General features: G+C 37.5%; 1 protein-coding gene across 1 annotated transcript in view; it reads left to right on the top strand.

Moving 5' to 3' along the window:
• The window catches only part of HS3ST5 (heparan sulfate-glucosamine 3-sulfotransferase 5), a 295400-nt gene that overhangs the window by 162854 nt on the left and 113005 nt on the right, over positions 1–19541 (top strand). The window contains exon 3 of the mRNA XM_032157156.2: positions 18583–18694. The gene's annotated coding sequence lies outside the window, so the exon portion shown is untranslated. The remainder of the gene's footprint in view (positions 1–18582; positions 18695–19541) is intronic.

The following is a 19541-nucleotide window of genomic DNA, read 5'->3' as shown; positions in this document are numbered from 1 at the left end:
CACTTAGTGAACAATGCCATAAACAGATGTGCTGTCATCCAGGCTTTGTTGTTCCATTTATAGAGCTCAGGCAGAGTAGATTTGGCATAATTCTTAAGGGCCCTAATATGTTCAGAATATTAAATGAACATTGGCTTCAGTGTAAAGTCATCAGCTACTATGGCTTCAAAATAAAGTAATTAGCCCCTAATACGAGAGGCAGTCTAGTCTTTGAAGCTTTGAAGCCAGGCATTGTCTTCTCTCTCTAACTATGAAAATCCCAGATGGCATCTTTTTCCAATAGAAGGTTGTCTTGTCTACATTTAAAATTTATTGTTTAGCATAGCTACCTTCGTTAATTATCTTGGCTAGGTCTTCTGGATAACTTGCTGCCACCTCTATATCAATACTTGCTGCTTCACCTTGAATTTTATGTTATGGAGAGACCTTCTGTTTTTAAACCTAATAAACCAACCTCTACTAGGTTTAAACTCTTCTGCAGCTTCTTCACATCTCTCAGCCTTCATAGAATTAAACAGTTATGACCTTTCTCTAGATTAGTCTTTAACTTAGGGGAAGGTTGTGGCTGGTTTGATCTTCTGTCCTGACTAATCAAACTTTCTCCATATTGGCAATAAGGCTGTTTCACTTTCTTATTATTCATGAGTTCACCAGAGTAGCAATTTTTAATTTCCTTGAAGAACTTCTTCCTTTGCTTGCACAACTTGGCTAATTGTTTGGTGGAAGAGGCCTAGTTGTTGACCTATCTTGGCTTTTGATATGTCTTTCTTGTTAAGTTTAATCATTTTTAGCTTTTGATTTAAAGTGAAAGATATGACTCTTTCACTTGAATACTTAGAGGCCACTGTAGGGTTATTAAGTGGTCTAATTTTAATACTAATGTGTCTCACAGAATAGGGAGGCCCAAAGAGAGGAAGCGAGATAGGGGGAATGGCCAGTGATTGGAGCAGTCAGAATACCCAACATTTATTGATTAAGTTCTCTGCCTTATATCAATATGGTTCATGGTTCCCCAAAATAATTACAGTAGTAACATCAAAGATCACAGATCACAGCTTGGGGCAAAATAGGGAGACCCTGTCTCTACTAACAAAAATTAGTTTGGCAAGGTGATGTGTGCCTGTAGCCCCAGCTGCTCAGGAGGCTAGGCAGAAGAATCTCTTGAGCCTTGGAGTTTGAGGCTGCGGGAGCTGGGATTGCACTACTGCATTCCACCCTCGGTGACAGATCAAGACCCTTTCTCAAAAAAAAAAAAAAGAAAAAAGAAACAAAGAAAGAAAGAAAAAGACACTGATTATTATAACAGATATATTAATAATGAAAAAGCTTGAAATATTGTGAGAATTACCAAATTATGACACAGAAACATAAAGCGAGCACATACTGTTAGAAAAATGGCACAGTAAACTTGCTTGATGGAGGGTTGCCATGAACCTTCAATTTGTTAAAAAAACGCACTATCTGTGGAGTGCAATAAAATGAAGCAGAATAAAACAAGGTATGCCTGTACCATAAACTGGGTGGCTTAGACAACAAACATTTATTTCTCACATTTCTGGAAGCTGAAAGTCCAAGATCAGGGTGCCAGCAGGGTCGGGCTCTTGGTGAGGTCCGTCATCCTGGCTTACAGACTTCTTGCTGTGTCTTCACATGGCAGAAGGAGGGAGAGAAAGCTCTCTGGGGATATTTTTATGAGGGTACTAATTCTATTCATGAGGGCTCCACTCTCATGACCTAATTATTTTCGCCAAAGCTCAATGCATTATATCAGGGGCTAGGATTTCAACATATGAGTTTGGGGGAGAGGTGCATTCAGTCCATGACATTCTACCCTTTTCCCCTCAAAACTCATGCCTGTTTCATATACAAAATGCATTCATTTCATCCCAACAGCCCCAGAAATCTTAATTTTTTCCAGCTTCAACTCCTAAGTCTAAAGTCCAGGACATCATCTAAACATCATCTAAATCTGATTTGAGTGAGTCTCAAGGAATGATTCATCTTGAGGCAAAATTCTTCTCCAGCTATGAACCAGTAAAACCAAATATGTTATGTGCTTCCAAAATACAATAATGGGAAAGGCACAGGATACACATTCCCATTTCAAAAGATAGAAATGGGGAAGAAAGGGATGACGAGTCCCAAGCAAGTCCAAAACCTATTAAGGCAAACTCCATAAGACTTTAAGGCTGGAGAATAATCATCTTTAGCTCTATATTCTGCCCTCCAGACCCACTGGGTCAGCAGTCCCACCTTTTGGCCCCACCGGGGTAGCAATCCTGTCCCCATTGTTCTACCTGGCAGGGAATGAGCCTCCACAGCTTTGGACAGAGGTCTTATTGCCTATTGAAAACAAGGCAATGGCCCCCCCATTTTGAAACCAGGGAAGCAGCCCTGATAATTTCTGAATCACTTTTGGCCTCATTCTTCCCTTGAAAAATAGACCCTGTTCATAGCAAAATACCTCTATGGTCACATCCTGTGAAATCCCAGAAGTCTGATGCCTTCCTTCATTTTTTTCCATCTCTTTCTCTTTTAGTTCAGATTGGCAGTTGCTTTGGTGGGGTAGTTAATTAAGTCCATGGTTCATACCCATACTAATCTCCTTACTGAACAGTCTCTTGGCCATATCTACAGTACTGTCTTCTGAACATGGTTTCTCATTTTTTGCCATATGGATAAGCTGAGAATCTTCCAAATCACTCAGTTCTAGTTCCTTTTTGCTTAATAATTCTGTCTTCAAGTTATTTTTCTCTACTTATATTTTACTATAAGCAGTCAGGAGCAACCAAGCCACTGCTTAAACACTTTGCTTAGAAATCTTCTCAGCCAGAGGCGGGAGAATGACATGAACCCGGCAGGCGGAGCTTGCAGTGAGCCAAGATTGCACCACTGCACTCCAGCCTGGGCGACAGAGCGAGACTCTGTCTCAAAAAAAAAAGAAAGAAAAAGAAAAGAAATGTTCTCAGCTAAATATCCTATTTCATTGCTTGCAAATTCTACCTTCCACAAGGCACTGGAACAGGAACACAATATAGGCAAGTTCCTTGCTGCTTTACAACAAAGCTCACTTATTTTCCGTTGTTTAATAACATATTCCTCATTTTCAGCTGAGACCTCATCAGAATGGCCATTTTTACTATCTGTGTTTCTACTAACACTCTGTACATGATTATTTGTGTATTCTCTAATAAGATGGAAGTTTCCTATACATCTCTCCTTTTTCCTTCCTGAGCCCTCACCAGAATATCCTTTAAAAATCCCTTTATGATCATCTCATTTTCTTAGAGCAAGCACTTCAGAATTCTTCCTACCTCTACTTATTACCCAATGCCCAATTCACTTCCACATTTGTAGGTGTTTGTTACAATAGCACCTCACTTCTTGGTACCAGTTTCTGTGTTAGTCAGGACTCTCCAGAGACACAGAACCAATAGGAGATTATATATGTATATAAAATGAGGAATTGGCTGTATTAGTCCATTTTCATGCTGCTAATAAAGACATACCTGAGACAGGGCAATTTACAAAAGAAAGAGGTTTAATGGATTCCTAGTTCCACGTGGCTGGGGAGGCCTCACAATCATGGTAGAAGGCAAAGGCACATCTCACATGGCAGCAGACAAGAGAAGAAAATGAGAGCCAGGCAAAAGGGGTTTCCCTTTATACAAATATTAGATCTCATGACACTTATTCACTACCATGAGAACAGTGTGATGGAGACTGCTCCCGTGGTTCAATTATCTTCCACTGGGTCCCTTTCACAACTTGAGAGAATTATGGGAGCTACAATCAAGATGAGATTTAGGTGGGAACACAGCCAAACCATATCATTGGCTTATGAGATTATGGGGATTGAGAAGTCCCATGATCTGCCATTTGCAACCAGAGACCCAGAAAACCAGTGATTTAATCCCAGTTTGAGTCCAAAGGCCTGAGAACTAGAGGAGCCGAAGGTGTAAATCTCAGCCCAAGGGCAGAAGAATAATATCCTAGCTCAAAGAGGCAGGCAAGAAGGGGACAAATCCTCTCCTACTCAATTTTTGTTCTATTCAGACCCTTAACTAATTGGATAATGTTCACCCACATTGAGTAGGGTCATCTGTTTTATTGAGTTCACCAATTCAAATGTGAGTCTCATCTGGGAAGACCCTCACACACATACCTAGAAATTATATTTCACCTGGGTATTATGTGGTTCAGTCAAGGTGACAGTAAATCACAGGCTGGTATAACTGGAGGATGCCACTGGAATGTGCTGTTTAATAATAATGACAAGCTTAGCCCCTGTAACCACATGTAGGGTAATATTCACCTGGGATAACCTTTACTGTCTTTGTTCATGGAGATTAATTCCACTGATTCTACTGCAGGAATAACCACCTAGAATTACAGACTGGGAGAACCTAAAGGTCTTCAGAGCTCTAATCTTCTTATACTTTCCTTTTGCAGACAGGAAAACTTAGCCTCCAGGAGGTTTAGTAATCTGCTTAAGGTATCAGAGCTATTTAATTCTAGGGCCAAAGCAAGAACTCGAATCTTCAGGTTTATTTTCTATGACTATTCTCTAGAATTTTTTCCTCATAACTTGACCTTTTAAAGAAAGTGGTTATCTCAGCATTGCCCAACAAGAGAAAACTTTAAATTTCTTTTTTCAATGATGAAAGAAAACATTGCAAGAAATGATTACTTTTTCCACTTGAGTATTCCATTATTGTCTAAATGTAGAACCTGATAGCAGCTTAGGGATGATCAATCTCTTCTTTACAAAATAAGTAGTTTATATTTTATACTCATAAATAATTATGTGAAACACTAACAGTGATAACTTGTTACAATATTTCCAAGAATTCCTATAAATATGGCAATATATATGACTTGCATACATTCTCAATCTGTTTTAAATAGTGGCTTTGCATTTACTATGAATGCTCATATTTTAATAGTTTTAATTTTATGTTAAAAAAACACATTATCATATCTTAGAATATAAAGCTAAGGAAACATATAAGGAAATATCTCTCCTTCAGAAAACTTTGCAATTCAAGACAGTCTGTGTGTGTGTGCATGCACACACACACACACACATACTCACATACACACACTTCCCTAAGTTCCCTGAAAAAAGAATATTCATGAGTCAGGAAGTCTATTTTTGCCAGAAAACAAAGCACTCTTTTAAAAGGTTCATACTGCTGCACCAGAACTCCGTGACATCTTAGTAATGTCTAAAATGGCCAAATCTACAACATTTTGAAATCTTGGCGTAGGTCATGATACCATGTACTCTGCTGTTCTTCAGGATTTCCTACCACATCAATAGCAGCTTGGTTAGAGAACAAGGCTATTGTTACTAACAAGAGCATGTCACTGGCTTTATTTTTTTCTTTGTGATAAGGAAGCTTTGTAATAATTAGGTCAGACTATATTTCTGATTTTGAGATTCAATTTGGAAAATTCCAAGAAATACTTATAATATCCCAAAGAATAATTTAGAGTTGTGTAAACTTCATGGTTCATTGTCTCTTCAGAACAGAAATTCTCAGTTATATGTAAGAAAATAGCATATAGATGTAATGACCATTGGAAAATATATTAAGCCACATTGTATCTATGAAATTTCATTATGGGCAACATCAGATATCTATGGTTTGGGTGATTCAGGAAAACAATAACTTAAAAATATATGCTTTGTGATTGTCACAATGTTCCCGGGTCACACAGTTAGAAAGAGAGATAGGATTCAGGTTTGTCCCCTTGAGTCTGTGTTCTCCTCTGTAATGCTAACTCTGATAATGTGATGGCTAGGATGAAGATCTGGAAAGATCGAGAAACCTCTGAGGAACTACTTTTGGAAAAGTGCATCAGCAGAATAACTTGGCTACAGAGAGAGTTTTAACAGTTCTTCAAATCCAGTACACATTTAGCCTAGATATGCACATTGAGTCTCTAAATTACTGAGGCCAAAATATTGCAAGAACCCCGCTAAGGTGGCAAAAGTTACTGCAGCAAGTGTGACAGTGAATCATGCAATTAAAGCACAGAAATTGAACGTGTTTGGTTGTTTATTGTTCTTGATAGGTTAGCTCTGAGGGATACCTGCTATGAACTGAATTGTGTACCCCAAAATTCATATGTGAAAACCATACCTCAGCAATGTATTTGGAGATAGAGCTTTTAGGAAGTAATTAAGGTTAAATGAAGTCATGAGGATGTGGTCCTAATCTGATAGATTGGCAGCTTTATTGGAATAAAGAGAGAAATGTCTCCACAATCATACACCAAGGTAAGGCCATGGAAGCACACAGTGAATAAATGGGCATTAGGAAGAGAGCCCTCATCAGAACCCAACCATGCTGGCACCTTGATCTTGGACTTTCAAGCCTCCAGAATGATGAGAAAATAAGTACCTATTGTTTAAGCCACCCAATCGATGGCATTTTGTTATGGCAGCCCAAGCAGAGAAAGACCTCACCAGCATGACATACATTGGGAGATAGGAGTGTTGAAGCAAGATTTGCATTATGTGCAGTACAGGATCCCCATGTCCAGAGTTAGAGAGCAGGATTGTGATGGTTAATATTAAGTGTCAACCTGATTGGATTGAAGGATGCAAAGTATTGTTTCTGGATGTATCTGGGTGATTCTGGGTGTTGCCAAAGGAGATTAATATTTGAGTCAGTGGACTGAGAGAGTAAGACCCACCTTCAGGAAGACCCATCTTCAATGTGGGTGGGCACCATCCGATTGGCTGCCAGCACAACTAGAAAAAGCAGGCAGAAGAAGGTGGAAGAAGCTGACTTGCTGAGTCTTCCGGGCTTCATCTTTCTCTTCTGCTGGATGCTTCCTGCCCTCAAACATCAGACTCCACATTCTTCAGCTTTTAGACTCTTGGACTTATGCCAGTCGTATGCTAGGGGCTCTCTGGCCTTCAGCCACAGACTGAAGGCTGCACTGTCAGCTTCCCTGCTTCTGAGGTTTTGGGACTTGGACTGAGCCACTACTGGCTTCCTGGCTTCTCAGCTTGCAGACGGCCTCTCGTGGGACTTGAACTTGTGTTTGTGTGAGTCAATTCTCCTTAATAAACTCCCTTTCCTATTAGTCCATTCCTCTAAAAAAAACAAAAAACAAACAAACAAAAAACAACAACAACAACAAAAACCCTGACTAATACAAGGGTTTACAAGAGACCAAGGTTCAAAATCCAAGGAAATTTTGAGGTTGCAGAACAGAGTCATTGACTAAGCAGTATTGAACCAGTATTTAGCATAGTAAGTAAATTTGGAATTAAACTAGGTTAACTTCCTTCTACAAGTTGCAAGATTTTAATTAAGCTGCTTAACTCCCTCATTCTAACTTGGGTACTTTATGAATCCTACTGTAGAGATAATAATGCCTTTATCACATAGTTGTTGTGAGGATTAAATGATTAAATATTAAATGATTAGTATTTGGCACAGTGTCTGGCATATGCTCACATCTCAGTGAATTGGTAACTACATACAGCTGGCAAAGTTAGAGAATGTGAGGTCTGAATTGCATTTGTTTATTCATACGCCAAATAATTATTGCTTGCTTACTATCTGCCAGGCAAGATTTTACATGCTAAAGATACAGCAGTGAGCAAAATAGAAAAACAAATAAAAATGTTTAAAAACCTACTAGCTTCATGTAGCTTACATTCTGGAGTTCTGAGGGTAATGACAAAACCAGGAGTTGGCAGGCTCCCAGCTATGTACCATATCCTAAAAGGTCTTGCTCTGGGCAACTCATACAGTCCTTGACTGGGAGTGGCTACCTATATGGAAAAAGAGACAAAGAAAATGTATGCTGTCAAATAGCTTGCCACATATATGGTATTACTGTTTTTCTTTTTTTTTCAAAAATGCATGAAGGACTCTTGACGTGGTATTTTGTTAAAAGCTACTTGTCACCCTTTTTTTTTTTTTAACCATCTCAAGCCAGTTTTTCCCAACTCCAAGAAGAACTAGGAAGAGAAGCTATCACCCTTATTTTCTAAAGGCTTTCTTCTCCCTCATCTCTCCCCTTTGAAAAGAAAGGCTTTATATAAAGCCAGCTTCCTTAGCCTAAACAGAAGTATACCTTGATCTGTTCATTGTCCTGTAATGTTTTGCTTGCTCTCTTGAACGTTGTCTCTGAAAGATTTCAGCCTAACACAAAAGAAAACGGGTGTCAAAACACTTTGAGGAATTAAAACTTCACAATGACACATTTCTGAGAGGGCCCCTGCCAAGTTGCACACTCCCTGTCTTAACTTCTGTGGAAGCCTGTCTAGGGCAGCTCTGGGAACCTTCTAGTGTTCCTATGTGTGTATTTTCCCTTGTCACCATTCATCTTTCCTTTGGATTAAGAAGGCAAGTTAAAGTAGTGAACTTTTGCTGCATAAATAATTAGAGACTAGATTTTGCTTTGTTTTGTGGCCATTTACTATGTACTTTGTGATGTTTGTCATTCTTTTCTAAACCATGTGCAGGGCTGATTGGTAAATGAATTTGGTTATGAGTAATAAACCAGTTTTCACATCTAAAAACCCATTCACCAAGAGATGTCTCTGTAGTGAGAGTGTGGCAAAACAGGTTGTTCTTTTGTTGCTTTAGAAATATGTCTGATTTTCCTGTATTATTTCGGGGTAACCTTTGTTCATGTATATAGAATCCAGTCACAGCAGCTAAGGGAAGCATTGGTATCAGTTGCCTATTCTTGTATGCTTAAATAAAAGAAAGCCAAAAACTGTTAAGAGCAAGTCTTTTTGCACAATATCAATGAATAAGCAATTTTGGTAAGTAAAATAACCAGTAGAAACAATGCTGAATGTTGAAAGCAAACTGCACTTATTCCAAAAAATTTTCATGTTTAAACAAAGTTTTGAATTTCTTTTCCTCTTCTCACATAAATGCATATATATACTACTTTTTCTCAGCTATGAAAAAACATTCTTATTTCAGTAAATTTCCTTCTTTTAGGTTTACCATATGGATCATGGAAAAGGTATAATTTTACAGAGTTTGTTGCTTTTCATGTACATTTATAAGTTTATAGTACCAAATAAATGCAGCCTTTCAAATAACAAACTCTTACAAAAGGAAATTCTTCTTTCATAACTAGAACACCTCTCATAGGACCAAGTCTTTTGTTAGTAAGATAAATTCCAGAAATGGATTTCAGAATAAAGACCTCAGTGTTTGTTTCTATTTTTGTGAAACCAATAAAGTGCTGACAAAGAGTGCTATAATATGCCACCATAGTTTAGAAATAAGGCACATTTAAGAGTGTTCTTTATTGCCTTTTGAGAGTTGGATATTGCTAACCTTAGCCACACTACCACAGAAGATGCTTTGCATTAGCAGAAGCAGGGTGGTTGATCCATTTGAGCGCCACCTGAATATTACATACACACTTAAAAAATGTCAAGCCTTTAGGAACACTGGAGTGATTATCATACTGTGGCATTATGTTCCCATAGGTTTAAGTCTGAAATATACTGAATTTAAAGGAGGAAAAAGTATGGCTATCATAATGTATGTTTCCATTGTTCTTCATATCATTTATTTCCTAACAAATTGCAACCCATCTCACAAGGCCTATTTCAAGGGTTATTCTTGTGGATAAAAAAAATTGCAAAATTATTTTGATACATACTTGCCTCCTTGAATCTGGATGTTAAAATGTATGATACTACCCATTCAAACTACGGTACAATTGCATTGCAATTCTGAGGACAGGAGAGGGAAATGGGATAGGGAAATAAAACTAATTTTCAAGCCCTGGTGAAAGGACTAAGAATGTGAAGGAAATGCAGGTTGCACAGACGACTGAAAACAGGAAACAGGTAGGGAGTTTGTTGCTAAAAATGCAGAGCATTTTAGCAACAAACTAGGGCTTAAGAGCAGGATTCCCAACTCTGGCTGCAGAATCACCTGGGAAGCAGACCACTTCTTGGGAGTGACTCGCATCTAAGCTAAGACCACAGAAAAGAACGGGTATATAGGACATAAAAATAGATTTATACCCCAGAGCCTTTCTCTATGCTTTTTAGAACACCTATACTGCATGTGTTCAACAATTACACCTTGCCTTGTTTTTGGGGGGATAGCGTGGGGTGAAGAGGTAGATTTTTTTAGAATCATTTACCCTGAGTAGGCATTCAGTAAATGCTTTGTTGCCAGTCTGATTCCATTTCCAGCCGCAACCCCATGGAGTTGAGTTGAATGACATCTAAACGTGTAGGTAAGCGTGCATGTATACATAACGCTTGTTGTGAATGAAAAGCAAAATTAGTTCTTTCAAAAATGTTAGCTTGGCTCTGATTAAAGATAAAAATAAAAACTATAGGTTTCTGCAATGATACAAGTGGCTTTTTCTTACAAGGTATCCATTTATATTTTCAACAGCATTTGTCTTTCTTGAGAAAGTTCTTCATTCAAAGACCACACTGCAACCATGGATCATTTATGTATAACTTGGTAGATGATAGACATTTGAAATTACTGTGACAGGTGTTTTCACATTGTTTCTGCTGATCTGAGAAAAACCACGTTGCCAGAAAAGAGTGTGGAGAACTCAAATTCCTCAGAATCAATTTGAAACAGTCTTGTGAAATAAGAACTGCTATAAAGAAGCATTTTGGAAAGGGGTGGGGGTGGGGAGAACAGTTCTTGAGATGAAAATACAGTTCAGTAAAACAAATTTATTTATTGATGGAGACTATATATACACTGTGCTTTAATTTATTCATCATTATTATTGCCTTGAAATTGTTTTTTGTTACCATTCATATAATGGCCTCAGGAGGCCCAGAAGAGAGCCATGAAAACAATTCCATGGGTGTTACTAGTGAAATATTTCATTATACTTCAAGATAAGAAATAAGAATATACTAAAGAGACAAAGGAATACCAAAAGCTGAAGACTAAAAAATATAGAGAAAGAATGCTTTTTTTATAGAATGGCCCATCAATGCTAGCACTAATCTGTAAAACCAGTAGCAGTTGTATTAAGTAATTTATGTGGGAATAAGAATTGTTTTTATATTACTTTTGCTGTGGATGATAACATTCTGTAAGCTCGTCATATTTTTAATCTTGACTTAAGAAAAATACTGCTGTGGCAATTATTAAAATAAGAGTTCCACTTATCTTTGTGCAAGTAGCTTCTTCTCTTCCTCCTGTGTCCCCCTCCCTCAAGTGCCCTCCCCTACCTTACTCCATCCCTCCTCCCCCTTAGCCAAAGGCATTTGTGAATTATAGAAGCAGTTATGTCATGCTGTTATTTTGTGTATTCTTAATAAATGCTCACTGTATTTCAGAGGTGGTCTGAGGAGGTCAGCTAATGCAATTTCACTTTGATTACTTATTTGAATTTTGAATGCAAAGAACCCTGAACCAATTCCCTAAATATGTCATAATCATAATTTAGTTATCCACAACTGCTTCATTAAAGTCTCTTTCAAGAGGATATTGATTATTCCAGTTCTTTATTATATAATAACAATATTCATAAGATGCCCTGTTCTCCATCTTCATTTGCTTGACCCACTAATGGGTACTGGTTTCAAATTTTCTTTTCCAATCACAACGTCCCCTTTAAAGTTCTGTGATTATAGTGACACAGCAATATCAAGCAACACCTTTAGCTACTTCAGGTGTTGTACATTGGATTTCACAAATTCTTTCTGCCCCTTTCAATACATCAATACACCTTTGCTGTTACCATTAGAAATCTGTATCTTAAACTCAAATGTTAGCATGGCATTCCAGAGCTTAACATCCTTCATTGCTCCTATTATCTACCTTGCACTTTTCTCTTTTCTTTTTCTTTTTCTTTGTTTTTGACAGTCTCGCTCTGTCACCAGGCTGGAGTGCAGTGGCGTGATCTTGGATCACTGCAACCTCCACCTCCCAGGTTCAAGCAATCCTCCTGCCTCAGCCTCTTGAGTAGCCGGGACTACAGAAGCACACCACCATGCCCAGCTAATTTTTTTTTATTTTTTTTATTTTTTTTTTATTATTATACTTTAAGTTTTTGTATTTTTAGTAGAGACAGGGTTTCACCATGTTAGCCAGGATGGTCTCGATCTCTTGACCTTGTGATCTGCCCACCTTGGTCTCCCAAAGTGCTGGGATTACAAGAGTGAGCCACCGTGCCCGGCCTGCATTTTTCTTTATAGAGATAGGTGGTATGAGAAAAGTCTTAAACCAAAATGAGAAACTTGTTCCAGCTAAATGAAATAACTAAATGGGGAAATTAATGTTAACCCATACCGACTTAGGGAAGTTATTTTTTAAATGTGGTTATGTTTGGCAGTTTGTGTTATTGCCAAAAAGAAAAAAGAAACACATTCATCATATATGAACTTCTCACTTAAATGATTCATTTATCTTTTTAAAGAAGGTTTTTTGAGAGCATCTAGAATGTTCCAAGCACTGGCCTAAGCTGTGGAGATTAACAGTAAAATGAAAGACATTGTCTTAGCCCTTATGCTGCTTACACTCTGTTAGGGGTACAGGCCAGTAAAGAGAATTGAATCACTCTGTGACAGGGACTTTGCTTGGAGAGAACAGGGTGGTAAGGATCTAGAGAAAGGGAACCTGGAAAAAGAACTGCCAGAGAAATCTTCCTGAGGAAAGTGACATCCAAGCTGAGACTGAAGAGGAGAAATTAGCCAGGCTGATTGGGATAGTGATCTAGGCAGAGGAGCAAAGCCCAGTGTATTCAAGGCATTGAAAGCAGCTCTGGGTGAATGAATGGGCCAGGCAGGGTGGAGTGGGAACAGATGAGGCTGGGGAGCAATTAGGACCCCAGTCATGCAAGGTCACAATCGGGGGAGGGGCAGTTTGGGGGAGCCAGAGAGATCTTTGAAGTGTTGATTTGAGGTGCCTATAGGTATCCAGGCAAGATTTCCAATAGGCAGAGACTGCATTGCCAATAAACAAAGCATTTAATTTTGTTTTTGGATTTTTTTGTTGGTTTGTTAGTTTTTGTTTTGTATTTTTGAGATGGAGTCTTGCTCTGTTGCCCAGGCTGGAGTGCAGTGGTGTGATCTTGGCTCACTGCCACCTCTGCCTCCTGGGTTCAAGTGATTCTCCTGCCTCAGCCTCCTGAATAGCTGGGATTACAGGCGCCCATGACCACACCCAGGTAATTTTTATATTTTTAGTTGAGACAGGGTTTCACCATGTTGGCCAGGCTGGTCTTGAACTCCTGACCTCAGATGATCCACCAGCCTCAGCCTCCCAAAGTGCTGGGATTACAGGCGTGAGCCACCGTGACCAGCCAGCACTTGATTTTGAAATTTATAATTTAGTACCTAAATTTAATTAAGAGGTAGCTCAATTTCTTGAGATTCCTTGGCTAGTTTATTAGAAATTTCTTTGACTTATCTCTTATTACTAATTTATAATTCATTTAGTTCTATATCTGTAGCTCCCTTTCTCAACAAATTTCAGAATTATGTGCTTAAAAATATTTTATTGATGAGTTAAGTAATTACTCATTTTTTATTTCTTTGTACTTTTTTCAACTATAAGTTGACATAATTTAAAATGTTGTGGCCTACCATAAGAAGTGCAAAATCGAGAATATAAAATAGATTGTAGCATTACATTAAAAGAGTGGATTCTGTGGAAGTTTAATTCCCCATGCTTGTCAAAAGTTGTTAAAACATTGCTAGCCTTTTTTGAATATAAAATGTGGGCAGACATGTACTAATATATCAAAAAATGACACTTTGTCAAAGAAGCCTTTCATGGAAGAATGTTCTGAATAAAATGTTTTCTTTTAAAAAGAACCCGACCTGTTTAACATTCCAAAGCAAACACAAAAGAACACAAAATGCCTGAACTCACTGCCAGTCACAACAGTTAGTTTCATTTACCCCTTAATACTTTTTTTTATATTCCAAAAATTGTTCCCCAAAAGAATTATCGGTTTTATTCCATGATAACCCTGGCTTGAAGTAAAATAAAAGTAGCTCTGACCCTCCTCAAAATGGATTCTTTTCAGACTTACTAGCACTTCTAATAGTATGATGATGATATAGTTGGCTATGTCTACTGTTAGACTCAATGTAATTATATGTGAAGCAACAATTCCCTTATCTATTAGGAACACTTGCTGCAGTTAACTGCATTTCACTGTCTGACAGATAAAATGCAGAATTAAAATCTCAAACTAGTTTCTCAAAGTTTTCTTTTCCCCCCAGTCATTTAAACATCTTTTAGCCTAGGGGAAGATGGTAGCTGGAAAAGAATGGGAAACCAGATGGCATTTAAAGGCCTTAGCAAGATTTACAAAGCAGATGGGCCTGTATTTTTACCTATTCTAGCACCTCAAACAGGTCTTCTCTGCTATAATTGCTTTGCAATGGTTCCAATCCTTTCAACCTTCTGAGGATGTCCACAGTTAAGATAATGTTTGATAGTTGAAATGTTAAACTGAAAATCAATAGATAATTGGCTTTTATTACTACCTAATACTGTCTAATGTAAGTAGGAGGAATATTTGTATGTGTTACTCATATTCTTTGCAGAAAATACACTGAAGCCTAGGTCTTGAGTGGGGATATCGTTCATTGGAAGAAACAGAAACAGATGGCAGTTGTGGTAATTGAGATACAGCGTAGCTTAAAGGCATCCTGGAATGCCACCTAATAATGCTAGTGTGAAAAGGAAAGAAATAGTCTGCACAACTTACTTGATGTGTAAGCTGAGTCTGATTTTATAGCCTTATAGCCTGCTCACAATTAAAATGCCCCAAGGGTTATTGGTGGTGTTGAGGGTAGAGATTGTGCAAAGTTTTGAGCTAATGTTAGAGAATGATGGGAACAAATCTCCCCAACTGTAGACGTTTGTTGGAGAATAGAAAGCCCTGGTTTTAATAAAATACTAGAAAATTCTGCATATATTAATATTTGTATAAAAGGACACTAAGATTGGGGGCAACAGATTTTAATTACTGATAGTCAAGCCAAATGTGTTACCTTTACCTTTTCATTAATTTACACTATTACTGCAAGGGAGAACTATTTTGTTGTTGTTTGTGGTGGTGGTGGAGGTGGGGGTGACAAGCATCTCACAATTGAGAATGCCTTCCTAGCCCTCTGAGATGGGAGCTGAAGACAGTAAGGGGTAGCGCTGTGGATTTAGGCTTTGAGTCTTGCCTCTGTAACTTACAAATTATATGTATGAATTATGTGTACCTTAGTCTCTCCAAGTCTCACTTCATTCATCTTTAAAATGGGCTGAATACAACTTTATTAAGCATTTAGTTCAGTGCCTAATACATATTTAGTACCTAATAAATGATAGCAATCATCATTAATAGACAAATGTGCACAGCTTAGAAGTTTTTCCCACCAAGCACACTAAGGATTGTAGGACATTCATGGATATAGTTTTTTACTGCACCAGGAAACCCCGTCCAAATGGATGCAGGAGTGTTTCAGAATATCCTCAGAATCTATAGACCAGGAAACATTGTTGTACATCACTACCCACTATTTAAACTGTTTGTTTAAATACAAGTTTAAAGCAGAACTTCTCTTTGAAAATACCTTCTGGTCGCATTTATTGGACTGACTCATAAGAAATTTTATCACACTGATTGTTACATACTTATAAATCATTTGCTAAAAGCAGTGGTTTCTCCTAAATGTATTAAGGCCAAAATTAATTTCTAAAACTTACATCGCTTTAAAGTTTAAACAATCATATCCTTAGCTATGAGCTATTATTTCCTGGAAGGTTAAAGTATATATCCTATGTGCAAAGGAAATGTCAAGGACATATCAATATTTGATTTCATTACACATTAGCTATGCCAGAGACCCTGTAGTCCTACCTAATGTAAACAGCTCACTAGGAGTCCACAACAGAAACCAACAGAAGATGCAAATTGATCCTGCTATATTTTAATATTAAAATCTTACAGCACTTTTTGAACTATTTTATAAATTAATTAATTTCAAAATGGATGAGGCAGTAACATTGAACTTTAGCTAATTATGTTTAAATTAAATATAAGCATTTAAAATAACCATTTTAATTAAATACAAGGTGCAGGCAGCTAATCATTAAAAGTGGAATTGGTAACTTGAGATTTATCATCCTGAAACCACTTGTACCACATTTCTAATGAGTTCTTTCCTCTACTTAAATGAAGGATTAAATTTATTTCCCCGACGTGGCAGCTAGTAAAAGATAACCCTTTCTCAGGTCATGGTTGTCAATTTGATGTTGAATCAGAGTAAAGAAACCTGTTTTGCTATACTCGCTTTGATCCAAAACAGTATTTACTATTTGCTAATCCATTTCCAACTGACAGTACTATAGTTCTACAGACACCTAAGAAAAGCCCTAGTAACTGAAATAGCATTTACTACTGCAACAGAAAATAGTTATATTTTATAAAGGAAATTGGTCCTTTTTATAGAGGAGACTCCAAGGAATAAAATCTAAATAATTTTGTGATTAAATTTTTAAAAAATTACATTACAACTTCAAGATTGAGGAATAACATTCAAAAACATCATTTCATAAATTATGGATATATATACTCTATATTTGTAATAATATACATATATACACATATATAAATTTGTATGTTTTTTTAAAAAATCATCAGCTAGTTTTTCTAGTGCAATGTAATTATCATTTAGCATAAACTCTGACACTTAATAAATGTTTGTAAAGTAAGTGAATAAATAAGTGATAAATTTTATAAAATGTCTTTTAAAGGGCTCTCTCTTAAAATCATTTTTTGTTAGCTCTTACCTTCTACTTTAACCTTCTCCATTGAAAGAGCTGATAAAGCTGAAGTGTATCTACTCACAGCTTTGAAGACTGTGTGTTTTTCCCTTATCTGTTGCTTTCCTGTATTCTAGAATTAGTACAAATGTTAAGAATCTAAAAGAGAGCATAACCTCTGGTGACTGAAAGGGCAATTTAAAGGCAAGTTTGCATGTTTTGTTCCTTGAACTAAATACCTGCAATTACTGATTGTCACATTTTTCTTCTGTTGTAAAAACTGAACTAATTGAAGGTATTACCCTTAGGGGACAAGCTCTACAGTATAATGAATGTTGAGTGCCCTCTTGAGTTTAGCATTTTAATTATTTATAATTATAATGATTTCTGTTTATTTGAGAACTTTGGAAATAATTCTAGTTTATCAAACAAATTGAGAAACATAAATTAGCCAGGCGTGGTGGCGGGCGCCTGTAGTCCCAGCTACTCGGAGAGGCTGAGGCAGGAGAATGGCGTGAACCCAGGAGGCGGAGCTTGCAGTGAGCCGAGATCGCGCCACTGCACTCCAGCCTGGGTGACAGAGCGAGACTCCGTCTCAAAAAAAAAAAAAAAAGAGAAACAGAGTAGTTGTGGCTTTATTTGTGATTTTTCATACCGAGGTCAGCAGGCTTATGGATATGCCAAGAAGTTCTTACAAGCAAAGGAGCCAGTTTTCTGGGCGTGACTGATATGTGCTATGTCCTAAAATAGCTGGATATGCTTTTTTCTACTCTCTCTCTGATTTCTCTAGAACGATGTGGGCAATATTGGGGTTGTGAGGTGAAGAGCTGACAAGAACTCAACTGGAAGAAATTGGAAATAATTTATGAAAGTATGTTAATCAGAGAGGAGACACAGTAGACTCAGTAGCTGGCTATTAGCCAAGTGTATAAATTTTTAAGACCTTTTTCTTTACTTGAAAGATATTGTCTGTGTGTGTGTGTGTGCTTTCTACCCTAAATATATTTGCATATAATAGATCCAAGTACAAGATGGGTTTCTAGGCCATTATGGACCAAAATAATCTTTTTGTCAACTGCAATTGGATATCTATTAGTGAAATGATGTATTAGGGTCCTACAATCTGTTTATATGTCATATACACTCTTAATAGTAGCCTGAAATAGTAATTAAATGTTACTTTTTAAAAAGAGCTTGGCATTGCAGTCTGTTTCATTTTTCTCATCTCTTTCTTTTTTTTCATCCCACTAATACAGCACTTTAGTTTTAGAGCCAAACATGTACTCTGCAGCTAGAGAATTAGAATTACTGGTAGCTTATGTTTAACTTAGGAAGAAGCAGCAACTGCATAATATATCCAAGTAGTAGCAAAGGTAAGAATGATTGATATAAATAATCATATAGCTATCAACAGGTCTGGAGATACACAATACATAACATTTTTAAGGAGAATAACTTTAACCAGTCTCACCTAAAATTCTCAGCAGCCAGACTGGAAACAAGGTTCTGCTATACAAATGTTATTTAAAAGTCCATGTGGGTAGCTTCCCATTTCCTAGCCCATCTCTGATCAAGGGAAATTAACAATTACATATTCCAGGGTTAAGCTCAAATGTGATTTCTGCTCTTCCCCTGCAAATTGTTCAATAAAGGGACTGGAAGTACTATAAAAAAAGAAAAAGAGAAAGAAATGTTCTTATCATCCACAGTATACTTCTCCTTCCAACAGCAAATCTAACCACATCTGGGAAAAAGCAGCAAAAACAAACAAACAAAAAGACTAATTGGAAAATCACTTTGCCTCCGTGTCCACCCCCAGGTGCTAAAGCAGGGGATAAACCAAAAGGACAGCCAGTAGGTGAGGAGAGGCCATGGAATACCCGCCAACAAGATAATCATCGCTGGAATAATAGGGACCTGTCTGAATGTAGGTATGTGTGCCGAAGACTTCTGCATGCTCTCGTGGTGCATTAACTGGCATTCCCTACTTTCATCCATGTTATATACCTGCCATCTCATCACTCACAGCCACTCGGAACCCCTTGGTGGCCCTCCAGCAGGAGGTCTTTCTCCTCTCTTGAGCTTCTAAAACACTGTACAAAATCACTTTAAACTGCTTCCTGCTTCAGTGTTGCCCATATAGAAACCTTCCCCATCACTGAAATGGATTCTTTTTTAAAAAAAATTTTTATTGATTTTCTTTTGTGTGTGTTGTTTTTTGTTTGTGTGTGTGTTTGTTTTTGTCAAGCTGCAGTTATCATGAAACTGATTCTTATTTCCTAAACACAGAGATCCTTTGTCTTTGCTGTTCCTATTATCTGAAATATCTTTCCCAACTACTCTTTGATAGTTTTAGGTCTGTTTACCCTTGAATGCCAAACAAGATCAAAGTTCACCCACATTACAACAATCTTGCCGATTTCCTCATCCCCATTATTTCCTTTCTTCCAAACTTCTGTAGAACTTGTTGTATACCTCCTCTGACATTTGTTTGACAAGTTCTATCGTGCTTTTTATCCATATGTGCATATATCTTGTGTCCTTGCTGTAACAACTGTTTCTTTCTGAAAAAGACAGGATCTATTGTGTTTTTGTATACCAGAATCCAAGAAGAGGGGAAACCAGCATGTCACGAGCTGCTGTGGTGGAGTCAGGCAGCACGGGGAAGTGGCTCAGAGCATGGACTCTGGAGCTAGACTGCCTCCATTTGAGATCCTGCTCAGCCAATTACTAGCTGGGTGATCTTGGCAAGGTTTTTTGTTAAAACTGCTATGCCTT

This window comes from Hylobates moloch, unplaced genomic scaffold, assembly GCF_009828535.3.
Source record: "Hylobates moloch isolate HMO894 unplaced genomic scaffold, HMol_V3 SCAFFOLD_2, whole genome shotgun sequence".
Lineage (NCBI taxonomy): Eukaryota > Metazoa > Chordata > Mammalia > Primates > Hylobatidae > Hylobates > Hylobates moloch.
This window is presented reverse-complemented; position numbering and strand designations above follow the sequence as displayed.